This window comes from Lissotriton helveticus, chromosome 11 (genome assembly GCF_964261635.1).
Source record: "Lissotriton helveticus chromosome 11, aLisHel1.1, whole genome shotgun sequence".
NCBI lineage: Eukaryota > Metazoa > Chordata > Amphibia > Caudata > Salamandridae > Lissotriton > Lissotriton helveticus.
Genome location: NC_136072.1, coordinates 794,406,330 through 794,421,317, shown reverse-complemented (window position 1 = coordinate 794,421,317; position 14,988 = coordinate 794,406,330).

Below are 14,988 nucleotides of genomic sequence, written 5' to 3'. Positions count from 1 at the left end.
ACACACAGATCTCCTATCAGTCACTCCTATGGCAGGCCTTAACAATCCTGAAGGCAGAGTGCTTGGAATCGTGTGAGATGGTGCTCTAGCATGAGCTGAGCCTGTCTGGGGCTTTCGGGATCTATCCCTTAGCCGTTTCCATGATATCGCATACCATATACTCTTAAGTGCATTATAATCCTCGCGGTTATATGCCAACTCTGGTATCGCTTTATCAAAACATGTCGAGTAAGGTGTCATACGAATTGGAATACTAACCCCTCGCCAATTCTGGCGACGGGGTTAGCATTCCACCCTTCTAGAGGGACACGACATGTATGTAACCCCTAACCCCGGTTAAAGTCAGACATAGCCTCAGCTCCACAAAATGGATGCTGCCACCGAGACACAAGTCTGCCCTCCTGCTGCTGGGAGCCCTCCCAGAGCAGGAGGCAAGGACAAAGGGTTTCCTGTCAGGGGCGGTGCCAGCACCGTCCCAGACAGGATTTTGTGTATTGTAGGTAGGCAGGGCTTCAGAGGAAGGTGACTGCACGTGGCACCCCGGTGCTCACTGTGCATAGGCTGGCTTGAACCAGTTCCAGGGTCACTCCAGACCCTGTGCTGGGGAAAAGCCCGCCAAGGAAGTGGGTGTAACCACCCCCCTCCTGGTCCCACCCCTAGGGCAGGACTTAGTCGCGTGCCAGCCCCTTTTTCCCAGATAAAGGTAGAGACTGGCCCCCTTCCAAATCAGATCATCTTTGGAATCAAGATACCACTTTCCACGAAAGGACTTCACGCTTTCTTCCTCAAGATTCTCCCTTGTGGCTAAGGAGTAGTCACCCTGCATCCGCAGGCACCATCTAAGAACACTGCGGTCTGCTGCACGTCCTTCCTCCGGAATCCGACTGCCCAGCTCGACGAGACCCGGCTTCCCGGGCACCTCTGACCTCTACCCACCTCTACAGCACAGCTGAGAACCGTGGGTGCGACGAGACCTCGAGGGACCGGCCATCGCCAAGACTGCACGACTTCTGCACAGCAAGCCCACCGAGTAATTTCCGGGTGAGTGCTTTGGGGTCCGAGAAGCCCCCACCCTGAGCAGCTCCAGCACCGAAGAGCAGCCCCCCAGCATCTCCACGATCGGCGTGGGGCCCTTCTGCTTTCTGCTGCTCACCGCGTTGTTTGGCTACTAGCCCGCTGGCTTGTGGCCTTCCGAACGACGCCCGACGACAACACTGCTGCTGGTCTGGTTGCTCCAGACTGGCCCTTGCTTCCCTCCATCGGAGAAGTACCCTGGACCCTCCTGGTCCGGCTAAGACGCCATTTTAGGTCCACCGCGTGGGCCTTGCATTTGCCAAGACTTGTTGCCCAATCCTGGGTCCAGCGACGTCGACAGCAAGAACCTTCGTGGGACAGCTCGCACCTCCATCCTGGTCGCCAACAACGCCTCCTGGTCCGAGAGACTGCAGAGCCCAGCAGCGCCCACTCACCTGACTGCGGTGACTTCGCCCGGTGCCATCCTGGTGCCCACTTAATCACTGGCTAGTGATTCAAGAACTTGGTCCCCTCTGCTTTCAGGTTTCCTTCTTCCTTGATCCAGGCTTGGATCCATCGAACTTTTCTTCACTGGTCGCCTGCCAGCAACTTCCTTCTTCCAGGCTCCTGGTCCGGCAACGAGATTCCCGACGTCTTTTCAGACCTATGCAGCTGCAGCCCCTGGGCTAGGTAACTTCGGCACTTCGGTGTCCCAGCATAGCCTCACTATCCAAGGGTCAGGATCCACTGTCGTTTTCTCCCTACCAGGTCGGGTTCGCCCGTGAACACTAACTTTGCCTTTACTAGCCTCCATAGACTTTGTCCCGCATCCCGCGTGAGAGTGCACACTCTGCACCCGAGTCCCCTAGGTCTCCTAGAAGTAATCTAACGATTCCCTAGTCAAGTCCTAGCGATTCCAAAGCCTATTAGTACTGTACTTACCTGCTAGTAATTTCGCATTCCACTTTTAGAGTATATGGTTTTTCGTGCCCCTCGGGCATTTGTGTATAATGTGCTAACTTAAGTATTTTCATAAGAGTTTTGTTGTGTGCTTAGCACCCTGTCCTCATAAAGAGTACAGGGTTGTTGTGATTCTAATAAATACATTGTTTATTTTCATAACACTTGTGTGGTGTCCTTTCACTGGGTGTTCAAGGGGTAATGTGATGGTAAAACAGCTGGCTTAACACGCCCTCTAGAGTCTTAGCCTTAGACTGCTCGTATCCATGCTACTAGGATAGCTGGTCTATAAGGTTGACTTACAACCAATCATCAATAAGGGTTGTTTGGACTGATATATAGTGATCACTAGAATAGTGAACACTGCACATCAGGCCAACTTCTCACATTGGTGGCAGCGGTGGGATTTGAGCTTGCTGTTGTTTTACCACACATGCCCTAAGAATATCTTGTGAAAGATCACATAAGTACTAAAGGTACATATAACTTAGCTTAGAATACTCTGAGTTCTACTGAACCAGCTGTTGTAGCTCCTAGGGCCTAGCACACCCTAAACTACAACTCTAACAAGGGATCAGTAGGCAAACACATAGTGTAGGTAAGTGCACCACTTACACCTCACTAGAAAAGCATGTCTACCCAGGGAGAATCTACTGAGACTCCCCTGGTCAGTGTTGACCCTCCACAGGTCACTTCAAGATATGCAGCTCTCAGTTTCCAGGAGATGAGACAAATCTGTGTCTCCGGAAAACTGAAGCAGGGGTCTAACCCCACCATTCCCTTTTTAATAGGTCTCTTAGAGACTTATGATGCGAGAAAGCTTTCTCAGCTAGATGGGAATATGCCAGCCTTAGAGGGTACCTCTGGGGATCCAGACCTCCCCAACATTGCCAATGCAGTTGAGGAGGAGGGTCAGGAGGAACTCTCTGGGGACGAGGTAGACAAAGGTCTTGAGGTAGTCAGAAGGCTAACTAGGGCCAACTTAGACCTACTTGGGGAAGGATCTGGGGGACCCCCAGTACTGACCCTAATGAGGCCTAACCTTGGAGTTAGGAGAGATCGATCTCCTTCTAGGGACTCCATTAGATCTCTGCACTCTAATGCCTCTTCTCAGGGGAGAAGGAACTCTCCCCAGAGGAGATTGACTTCCCCTCAGAGAAGAGAGCATGAAGCAAGGATGAGACAAGCTAGACTGAGGATTGAAAGGGAAGAACTTGCCCTGGCCAAAGAAAAGCTTGCATTTGCTAGAGAGCAGAAGATGAGTGGGTTAGCTCCCACTGGTGGCAGCAATCTCCCAAGAGAAAAAGAGAAGGGTTTAGATACTAAACACCTGACTAAGATAGTGCCCCCCTTTAAACAAGGGGATGATATCCAGAAATGGATGGCTGCTTTGGAGAGGGCCTGCACTGTGCAGTGCATTCCCCAGAGTCAGTGGGCAGCTATACTGTGGCTCTCCTTTGATGGTAAAGGTAGAGATAAGCTCCTCACTACAAGAGTGGAGGATGCTAATGATTACCAGGTCCTGAAAAATGCACTGGTTGATGGGTTTGGCTTAACCACTGAGCAGTACAGGTTGCTGTTCAGAGACACCCAGAAAACCCAGTCTCAGGACTGGTCTGACTTTGTTGATTGTGCCACTAAGGCTTTGGAAGGCTGGCTACTGGGTAGCAAGGTTACTGACTTCACAGGATTGTATAATCTTATTATGAGAGAGCAAGTCTTAAATAATTGTCAGAACCAGTTATTACACCAGCACCTGGTAGACTCTGATCTGACCTCTCCACAAGAATTGGGTAAGAGGGCAGACAAATGGGTCAGAACCAGGATTAGGCCCAAGAACCAAGGTGGTGACCAGAAAAAGGAATCAACCAAGCCTCAAGAGAAGGGTGGGAATAAATCTACAGATCAAACCACATCAGGGCCCCAAAAATCCTCTGAGGGGGGTGGGTCCCAGAATCCTTCTAATAACCAGAAGAAACCTTATTGTTATCCCTGTAAACAGGTGGGTCATTTGAAAACTGACAGCAGTTGCCCAAAGAATAACAATAAGGAAAACATACCCCCAAGTAACCTTCCCAAACCTCCTGTTACTACTAGTAGTAATCCCCCAGGTGGTGGGAGTGCCCCCAAGAATTTGGGTGCATTTACTTTGGGAGTTTCTGGGGACTCTGGCCTAACCAGGTCCCCTGACTTAGATACTCTTGTCTGTGAGACTGGCATGGGGTTTGCCAACTTCACAACTTGTCCCAACACTTTGGGCAAGTACAGACAGGAGCCCCTCATCAATGGTATAAAAGTTGAGGCCTATAGAGATACAGGGGCTAGCATCACTATGGTGACTGAGAGTCTAGTCCCCTCAAGGCAACTTTTACCTGGTGCCACATACCAGGTGACCAATATTGATGGAGTACAGAGAGATCATCCCATGGCAGTGGTCAATCTCAGCTGGGGAGGTGTCACTGGCCACAAGAGAGTGGCAGTGTCACCAAACTTGCCTGTAGATTGCCTACTGGGGAATGATTTAGAGCTCTCAGCCTGGGCTGAAGTAGAGCAAGAAACCCATTCTAAAATGGTAAACATCCATGGTAAGGTTAGTGGGGCAGTGATAGCCACAGCCCCAGTCCAAGATGTCCTCCCTGAACAGGTCAGGAGGGTTGTGCCAGTCACAACCCAATCTCAGACAACTTCCTTCCCAGAACAGGTTGTCAAGGCTGTCATGGTAACAGCCCACACCCAAACTGAGCCCCCTCCTGAAAAGGTTGGGAGAGTTGTGATGGCCACAGCTCAAACTCAGACAGATGATAGTGTTGTGAAGCCTGAAACTATGGATCACTCCACTCAGACAGAGAGCATTGAGGAGGAAGAGAAATCTCCCTCCCACCAGACTTTAGGAAAAGATCAGCCTCCTCAGGGTACTGATCTGACCCCTTGTGAAGAAACTGCCACAGAGGTAGTCAGGCCTAGCCTGGCAGAACCCCTGATGTCAGTGGACCCTTCCAAGGTGGGACCCAGTCTGGAGCAGGTAACCTGCCCCTCTCTACCCTGCCTCAGTCAGCCCAGGGCTGTAGAGGTCAGGGAGGCCAGTGGTGGACCCCAAGGGACCCCCTGTCCAAAAGAATTCCCCAATCAGCAGATTAAGGGCACTGAAGCTAGTAGTCCTAGCCAAGTGAAAATAAAATCAACTCCTGAGGGATCCCCCTTAAATTTAGTTAGGGACCTCCCACAGATGGACACTGTTGGGCACAGCCAGACCTGGGACCTAAGGGCCCCAAACCTGACCTGTCCCTCCAGTAAGCCAAACAGAGGGACCCAACCTCCAGCTGTAGGTAGCCAGAGGTTCACCCTGAGAGCCCAAAACAACTCAGTCTTGGAAAGAAAGGCCTCTATGGTGGAAAATGATTGGAGGAAGCTGAGCCCAAAATTAGTGGAGCCTCCCTTCAGTACTCCATTTCAGCACCAGCCTTTTACTTTGCCAAAACACACCACGGGTAGAGATTCCCTATGGTGGAGACCCTCAGACACCCTTAGGGTGAGGGATTGCTTAGTGGACCATGAGATAGGGGGTAACCATGCCAGTGCTGGTACTTCCTTATATGGCCACTCAGGCAATATAGGCTTACCTGGCAAGGCTAGCCTTATCTCCTTTCGTTTGGGGGGGGTTATGTAGGAAGGTAGATCCCTGACTATGGTTGCCCCCAACTTTTTTTCCTGGTGTTTTGCTGGTTTTCTGACTTAGTTGACCTGGGACCCTGCTATTCAGGGCCCCAGGCCTACTGCTCTCTCTGTAAAATGGATTCCATGTACCTTAGGTACATATCTAAATTGGATACTGAGTCACCTTATCAGTCCCTGTACAGTGTACCTTAGGTACCCAGGGCATAGGTGTACCCAGGGCCTACCAGGGGCTGCAGCATGTATTATGCCACCCCTGGCTGGCCATCCAAATCTGACACAACTGGCTGCTTGACAGCTGGGGCAAGGTGGTGTAATCACCCTTTGCTTTAGATATAGTATACCTATATCTAACCCTAAAATGGACACACAGATCTCCTATCAGTCACTCCTATGGCAGGCCTTAACAATCCTGAAGGCAGAGTGCTTGGAATCGTGTGAGATGGTGCTCTGGCATGAGCTGAGCCTGTCTGCGGCTTTCGGGATCTATCCCTTAGCCGTTTCCATGATATCGCATACCATATACTCTTAAGTGCATTATAATCCTCGCGGTTATATGCCAACTCTGGTATCGCTTTATCAAAACATGTCGAGTAAGGTGTCATACGAATTGGAATACTAACCCCTCGCCAATTCTGGCGACGGGGTTAGCATTCCACCCTTCTAGAGGGACACGACATGTATGTAACCCCTAACCCCGGTTAAAGTCAGACATAGCCTCAGCTCCACAAAATGGATGCTGCCACCGAGACACAAGTCTGCCCTCCTGCTGCTGGGAGCCCTCCCAGAGCAGGAGGCAAGGACAAAGGGTTTCCTGCCAGGGGCGGTGCCAGCACCGTCCCAGACAGGATTTTGTGTATTGTAGGTAGGCAGGGCTTCAGAGGAAGGTGACTGCACGTGGCACCCCGGTGCTCACTGTGCATAGGCTGGCTTGAACCAGTTCCAGGGTCACTCCAGACCCTGTGCTGGGGAAAAGCCCGCCAAGGAAGTGGGTGTAACCACCCCCCTCCTGGTCCCACCCCTAGGGCAGGACTTAGTCGCGTGCCAGCCCCTTTTTCCCAGATAAAGGTAGAGACTGGCCCCCTTCCAAATCAGATCATCTTTGGAATCAAGATACCACTTTCCACGAAAGGACTTCACGATTTCTTCCTCAAGATTCTCCCTTGTGGCTAAGGAGTAGTCACCCTGCATCCGCAGGCACCATCTAAGAACACTGCGGTCTGCTGCACGTCCTTCCTCCGGAATCCGACTGCCCAGCTCGACGAGACCCGGCTTCCCTGGCACCTCTGACCTCTACCCACCTCTACAGCACAGCTGAGAACCGTGGGTGCGACGAGACCTCGAGGGACCGGCCATCGCCAAGACTGCACGACTTCTGCACAGCAAGCCCACCGAGTAATTTCCGGGTGAGTGCTTTGGGGTCCGAGAAGCCCCCACCCTGAGCAGCTCCAGCACCGAAGAGCAGCCCCCCAGCATCTCCACGATCGGCGTAGGGCCCTTCTGCTTTCTGCTGCTCACCGCGTTGTTTGGCTACTAGCCCGCTGGCTTGTGGCCTTCCGAACGACGCCCGACGACAACACTGCTGCTGGTCTGGTTGCTCCAGACTGGCCCTTGCTTCCCTCCATCGGAGAAGTACCCTGGACCCTCCTGGTCCGGCTAAGACGCCATTTTAGGTCCACCGCGTGGGCCTTGCATTTGCCAAGACTTGTTGCCCAATCCTGGGTCCAGCGACGTCGACAGCAAGAACCTTCGTGGGACAGCTCGCACCTCCATCCTGGTCGCCGACAACGCCTCCTGGTCCGAGAGACTGCAGAGCCCAGCAGCGCCCACTCACCTGACTGCGGTGACTTCGCCCGGTGCCATCCTGGTGCCCACTTAATCACTGGCTAGTGATTCAAGAACTTGGTCCCCTCTGCTTTCAGGTTTCCTTCTTCCTTGATCCAGGCTTGGATCCATCAAACTTTTCTTCACTGGTCGCCTGCCAGCAACTTCCTTCTTCCAGGCTCCTGGTCCGGCAACGAGATTCCCGACGTCTTTTCAGACCTATGCAGCTGCAGCCCCTGGGCTAGGTAACTTCGGCACTTCGGTGTCCCAGCATAGCCTCACTATCCAAGGGTCAGGATCCACTGTCGTTTTCTCCCTACCAGGTCGGGTTCGCCCGTGAACACTAACTTTGCCTTTACTAGCCTCCATAGACTTTGTCCCGCATCCCGCGTGAGAGTGCACACTCTGCACCCGAGTCCCCTAGGTCTCCTAGAAGTAATCTAACGATTCCCTAGTCAAGTCCTAGCGATTCCAAAGCCTATTAGTACTGTACTTACCTGCTAGAAATTTCGCATTCCACTTTTAGAGTATATGGTTTTTCGTGCCCCTCGGGCATTTGTGTATAATGTGCTAACTTAAGTATTTTCATAAGAGTTTTGTTGTGTGCTTAGCACCCTGTCCTCATAAAGAGTACAGGGTTGTTGTGATTCTAATAAATACATTGTTTATTTTCATAACACTTGTGTGGTGTCCTTTCACTGGGTGTTCAAGGGGTAATGTGATGGTAAAACAGCTGGCTTAACACGCCCTCTAGAGTCTTAGCCTTAGACTGCTCGTATCCATGCTACTAGGATAGCTGGTCTATAAGGTTGACTTACAACCAATCATCAATAAGGGTTGTTTGGACTGATATATAGTGATCACTAGAATAGTGAACACTGCACATCAGGCCAACTTCTCACACTGCGCGTGACAGTCTCTTGTCTCCCCTTGAACTCCTTGAAAGCTAACATGATTGCAATAGGGCTCCACAGCGACAATCGCTACGCGATTGCGTCGCAGTGCGAGCCCTAAAAAACCACCTGTCCCAGCAAGATCTGTCTGGATTCCAAAGATTGGGGATCTAGTCAGAGAGAAAATAGCAGATAAGAAGGAATTTGGGTCTTCTGACAGAAAACCAGTACCTGTACCAGCAATCCACGGATCAAGAACAGTGTTACTGCCGCCCCTTGCTGGAAGAAAAAAGAATCGGTCCGTATCAATAGACCTGGTAAAACCACATCATGTGGCCGATAATAAGTAATAGGCCCAGTGCCCAAATCTTGCTACTATACAAGAGGTTCAAACTGAAAGACTCATCACCTTTGAAATATCTGCAGTGAGAAAAGAAGGACTATGCAACAAAGCCATGGAACTTCTGCCTCTTAAAACCCAAATAACAGTTTGTCAAGAAACTCCCGTCTACAATGATGTAGCATCTGACTATACTAATATGACAAGGGACCAAGCAGCTCCAGCGATTTCAAGTAATCCGGATGCAATACCAACAATTGACAGAACTGCCTCTGGCTATTTCATCAACTTTGATACCTTTTCTGAGGATCCCAGTTAGCCTGAAACAACGGCAGCTAATAAAACTTTCAAGGAACAAGTATCAGAACATTTTCACTAGCTTACAAATACATATCTGGTTTCACCATAGGTTGAACATTGGATTGTGTTAGGTGTACTTTTTCTCCTACTTTGGCTCACTTTTGTTTTAAGTTTGGGAAAGCTGATAGATGGAAAATATAGTAAAATGGACACAGCAAGTAAGAATATCAACTTGCTCCTGAAGCCACACAAATCATCTCATCGTGAACAAAGAGACTTGTCATCAGTGAACATCACAGCCGTTCCTCTACCTGGTGGTATAGTATGGGATAAAACTGATTATGACATTTATGGTCCGGTCGAGCTGTTGAAGATTCCACACCAATTTAAAGTTTCCTTGAGTGATTTTGTTTCACCCAGCACATTTTCTGATGATTGGGACTTTGAGACTGTTAATAACATGATGGCAGACTTAGAAATGTCAGCAACATTTGAAAAACATGAATACTTAGAAGGTTCATCAAATTATGAACAAATGTTTTAATGTAATCATTTTGGTCACCATTATTTGCACAAATCTGCATACCCTAGAAATGTTTTAACTTATAATCAATGGGAACATTGTCCGACGCCACCAAAGGGTAGCTCAAATTTTTTTAATGAAAAATGTCCATACTTCTCAGGTTTTAATGTCACAAATTCAGAAACATTTCATTTTAAAAATGTTAATAAGACAGGAATGAAAAGTATGTTGACTAATACTAAGCAAATTTATTCTGCGGCCTTTTATGCTCAATTGTCCACATTAGGTTTTGACTATTGGAAAGACAACATTGAGACAAAAACTGTCTGGGGCACAAAAGACTGGCAGGTGCAAGGTTTAGAAGCCTTATTTAGAGCCTGCATCATCCCAGAACAAATAATGTTTTTAAATGAAACTGTTCAACTTGGCCTTGCTAAGATAAAAGATTTTAACAAACCGTCCATACCTAAGCCCACACCTGATAGTAATGGAACTACAGATGAGGAGGTAGACGTAAACTATATTTTATAACAGAACAGAACTTAAAATGGTTAATCTGGCCCACAGACACGAATAAATGTCAAGATAGATTCCTGAACAAGACACAATGGTTTACAATAACAAGGCCAGATCCAAGATATGTCCAGTGGCAACATCCAGGGATAATAACAACTTACAGTGTAGGAAAACTATACCTTGAGTGGCTACAGAAATCCACACTTCCGGATATAAAACAACACTTAACTTTACTTAAAGATGGCGTTGATTGGAGAACCTGGCCTTATGGGCCAGGCGGCGCAGGGCACGCCTAAGATCTCCGAGTTCACCTGCCTCGACCGACAGAGACACGAGACACTCTGTTAGGCGTAGAAAACTAGTTTTATTAGCTGCAGCTAAGCACAGTTATCTAAGAAGTACCACACAGGTAGGTTCTCAAGAGACTGCCACTTCAATCCGTGGCGCACGGCCTATTATACAACACAAGTTTACAATGACAACTCCCAATATACATAAAACTGACAAATAGGAATAGTACGAAAACAAGCTATCGGATGTCTAAAACACACCCTCCTTTCAGACCCCGTGTGCTCTCCTCCCATCAGATTAATCCACACTAGTGCCCGTAGTTCAATTTGCAGGTGGCAAAACATGTGTAGAATGCTTCAAAAGAAGGGCTATGTAACAAGAGAACACACGAAGAGAATAGTGAAGGCCAGTTAAATAAGATAAGGTAGAGCAGAATGGCGGGACCCAAACAATGGAGTAAGTCATGGATTAATCAGTCTAGACATGGCTTTGCGAACTCGGCCAGACCCTGACATCAGTATCGCACACAAGGACAAAGATTGTTCTTTAGCGAGAAAAACATGGAGCAGCTGAAAACGGCAGAAAGACCATTTTACCGCGTTAGCCGTGCTGTCTGAGTGAGGCAACATAAAATGGCGACTAAACACTAAATGGCGGCCATAGCGAAGCGGGGCCGAAAACTACGTAACCTCAGACCCTCCTTTTGCCATACTCAGGCAATGCACAAAGGAACCCATGTTAGTCTGAGTCAATATCAATGGTCATGAGGTCACTGAGATGTTGTTGCACCATCATCTTAAAGTGTTCTGTCTGCTGTACTACTGGTTTGGAGACACAGATCGTGGCACAGAGTCCACAAATGGCTGGACCACACTGTAGACAAAGACAACAAGAAAAGACGAGTGCTAAAATCATTCCGAGGAAAGTTAGCACTTTCCATCCCCAAGTGGACAGTAGTCCCCAAAACCAACCCATCTCAGACCAATCTCCAGTATCTTGGTGAATAGACTCAGAGATGACATGTAGCTTAGAGATGGCTTGGTATACTGTAGGGGCATTGTCAGTAATATAAATGCAACCACTAGACCCAATCAGTTTACAAACAGTCTAAAACCATTCTATTCTGTAAAGTCATAAGTCGATCCGCCTGAAGCTCAGCAGTCAAATTCTTTAATGCTCCAGAAGTTACATTTATTGTGGCATCAACCACACGGATTAACGGTCTGATATTCTTGCTATTGGCCATCGGACCCCAAAAGGGAAGAAACCCTTTCAGAAAATCCCCTCCTTATTGCCCTGCTGTATCTTCCGAATCTACAACTCCTCTACGAGCTCTCTTTCTGTGATAATCAGCAGGAGCAGTGTACGTAGGAGGAAGGAGAAAAGCTATATAACATGTTCCCGAGAAGTGTGTGGGAAGCCATGTATAAGCTTTGTCATGACAGATAAAATATGTACCCTGTGATGCCACCAATGGTGCAGGTGTAGAAGGAGTATAGACATAAGTATGGGAACAGTTGCTCCTCTCATGCTTAGTTTTGGTATTCTGGCCTTTTATTTGTAAGCACAAACGACCTCTTTGGGGTAGTACCCAAATCGGTGTAGAACTCTGTTGCTTGAGCTTGTCGGTGAGGCTGAGAGTATAATGAGTTATATTCCACCCATCGTATGCTCTCTTTTCGTCTTTGGGAATTTTGATAATGTCCGCAATCTTTGCCATAGTTACAATACCCTTTATCAAGGAACTGTGACTGACATCCACTCCACCATTATAGGATCCACCAGAAGGGTATCGAAGTAAGTTCTGGTATGCATTGGAAAACCTAGCCAGATAGGCCCAAGCAGAACCCTTGTATGAGAAGGGGAGGACTAGATACGGCATCCCTCTTTGTGTATTATGTGGTATGAGACCACATACCCAACAATCAATAACATTTACTATCAATTGATGCTGGTGTAACAGTTGAATGAACGAATTGTTAAGATATTCCATTCGTCTCATTTGCTCGTGATCTGGGAGTGAGTAAAATTTATGCGGTGAAACAGTAGTAGAGGGAGTTAGAGGGACAGAAACGGGAACAGGTACTAACTGCAGGACGTGAAATAGCCATCCTATGCATGCTAATAAACTACATAAACATACTAAAATACATAGTGCTACGCCACAACAACCAAATAATAATTTCTTATAATGAGCTCTCTTCATCATTTTAATATCACTTCCTTTCCCTGTACTATCCATTACTCTAAAGGCGTTGCTCACGATAATCTTCCTTAATCACTTGGCTGTGATTGTTAGCCGGCCTATGACACTGCAAGTCCTGTTGACCTAGTCACTATTCAGGTCACAGCTCAAGACTCCTACCGTGACCCTGCAACTTGATGGACAAGGGGAAAAAAAACGTTTCTTTATAAACAAAATAAAAGGAAACCAGAATTAATTGTCTTTAGGCAATTTCTTTCTCAGATTGTATCGTCTCTTTCCAGGCGTTGTTTGGTCGTTGAACAAATGTTCGGGATCTGTGGTGTTAAGTCTTAGATGAACAGGTACAGCTTCTTGTAAGACGTCATCATCCTCCTTCTCTGAGCTAGTCCAATCCAGGTGTGCACTGCTGAAAGGTACGAAACTGGGTACCTTCTCGAACTCACTATCATCGATACCCTCTCAGACCCACTGGTCATAAGGTAAAGGCAATGGTACCCTTTTGCAATGCACGCCGTGGATCCAGTTCTTTTTTCCCAGGACCTTAACAGCTGTACGAGTTGTGAGTAGCACTTGTCTCAGAGGCCCCCAGCGAGGTTCCAAGTTCTTTTTCCTCTGGAAATTCTTCAGACACACCCAATCCCCAGGCTGGATCGAGTGTCCGGGATCTGAGGAGGCCTCTGGTAAAGCGGTTTGGACCTGTTGACGAATAACATGCAATTTAGTGGTGAGATCATGCAAATAGTCAACCAACAGCGGGTATGGAATATCTGAGTACCTTTTGGGTCTGGGGACTACCCAGACATTAGTTGGGCATCCGAACACAATCTCGTATGGGCTAAGCCCCAAACGAGAATGAACAGTAGTTCTACTAGAAAGTAGTGCTAAAGGCAAGGCATCAGTCCAAGAAAGGCCCGTGCTGGCTTGAATCTTTGCTAACTTAAGTTTGAGAGTGCCATTATAGCACTCTACCAGACCTGCTGACTGAGGATGGTTTGCCGCATGGAATTTCTGTTTAATGCCTAGACCCACACACACCTTTTGCATAATTTGACCTACAAATTCACTTCCATTGTCACTCCAGACAATGCGCGGCAAACCAAATCTCGGGAAAAATTCTTTCAAAAGTATTTTTGCAGTGGACAGGGCAGTGTTGTCCTTTAGGGGGGTAGGACTCTATCCATCTGGAAAAGGCACAAACCACCACCAGGACATACTTGAGATTATTGAAGCGTTCCATATGGATATAGTCTATTTGCAGTACCTCGAATGGGTACGTAGGGGGTGCAAAATGACCTGCTGGAGTTGGAGTTCCCTTTCCTGGATTGTACATCAAACAAACAATGCAATGTTTCACCACATTTTCTGCACATTTAGGGATACCATCATTCTGCCATACTGGAGCTAAAAGCTTACATATACCCCGTGCATTAATATGGGCTGGTCCATGGGCCATAGTAACTACAGGCAGTACATACACATCTGGTAGCAACCATCGTTGATGTTCTGACAATTCCGTCCAACATCCGGTACTATCCAACATTCCCGTACTTTCTCTCCACGTACTTAATACTTTCTCAGTGGCCTCCTTCTGGATCGCTTTCACACTTTCCACTGTGTCTTCACACATACCAGCTTCTGCAACCCATCTAGCAGGGCCCGCAACATACATGGGACTTTCAACATTCCTCGCTGTCTCCTTCGCTATTTCATCTGCAAATGCATTTCCTTGACCGACGTCATCAGTAATCTTTTTATGTGCACTGCACTTTACAATCGCTATTTGAGTAGGCAAAGCAAGTGATTCAAGAAGGTCAGTTACCAACTGACCATGCTGTATCTTGGTGCCGTGGGAGGTAAAGAATCCTCTTTCCCTCCACAAACAACCAAAACTATGGGCAACGCCAAATGCATACTGGCTGTCAGTATAGACAGTCACTCTTTTCCCTTTCGCCAACACACATGCTCTTGTCAACGCAATCAATTCTGCAGCTTGCGCTGAATTATGCGAAATGCGTGCAGTTTCTACCACTGTGTACAAAGTTGTTACTGCATAAGCAGCTGTGGTTTCGCCATTAGGAAGCTTGAAACAAGACCCATCTACCCATAGGATCCCATCCGGATCCACAAGTGGTGTATCCTTCAGGTCTATTCGACCCTTTGTTTCTTCTTCAGTGCGAAGAAAACAATCATGCTGATCTTGTACATGGTTCGCATCCAAAGTAGGCAACAATGTTGCTGGATTCAGAACATTACATCTTTTTATGTGTATATGGCTAGCTAGAAGTGTCAACTCATATCCAGACAAGCGAGCACTCGTTAAGTGCTGAGTTTTCGTCCTGTTAAGAAGAGTATCTACTGCATGTGGCACCATAACATTAAGAGTATGATCTAGCACCAGTCCAGCAGATTGACGAATAGAAATTGCCGCTGCTGCTGTTGCTCTAAGGCA